Here is a 276-nt window from a genome sequence, read left to right as displayed (position 1 = left end):
AGAACTTCTATATACATCAAGCACACGCCCACCGGTACTCAAAGCAGATTCCGAAGCAACTGTAGATATGGGAACAGCCAATACATCACGAGCAATAGTAGCAAGTACAGGAAACCTAAACTGATTAAGTTTCCACCACATAAGAACATCAAACTCATCATCATCAAACCCCTCATCATCCACAGGCTCCAATAAATATTTTTCCAATTTCGTTTTCAGCTCATTTGATCCAGTGTTTAACCGATTCTTCTTGAACCTATCCAATCTTTTTTTAGT

The sequence above is a fragment of the Theobroma umbraticum genome, unplaced genomic scaffold (genome assembly GCF_002168275.2).
Source record: "Theobroma umbraticum cultivar Fairchild unplaced genomic scaffold, ASM216827v3 scaffold_20.0, whole genome shotgun sequence".
In the NCBI taxonomy this organism is placed as follows: Eukaryota; Viridiplantae; Streptophyta; class Magnoliopsida; order Malvales; family Malvaceae; genus Theobroma; species Theobroma umbraticum.
The sequence above is the reverse complement of the archived record's forward strand: the minus strand, read 5'-3'. Positions refer to the sequence as shown.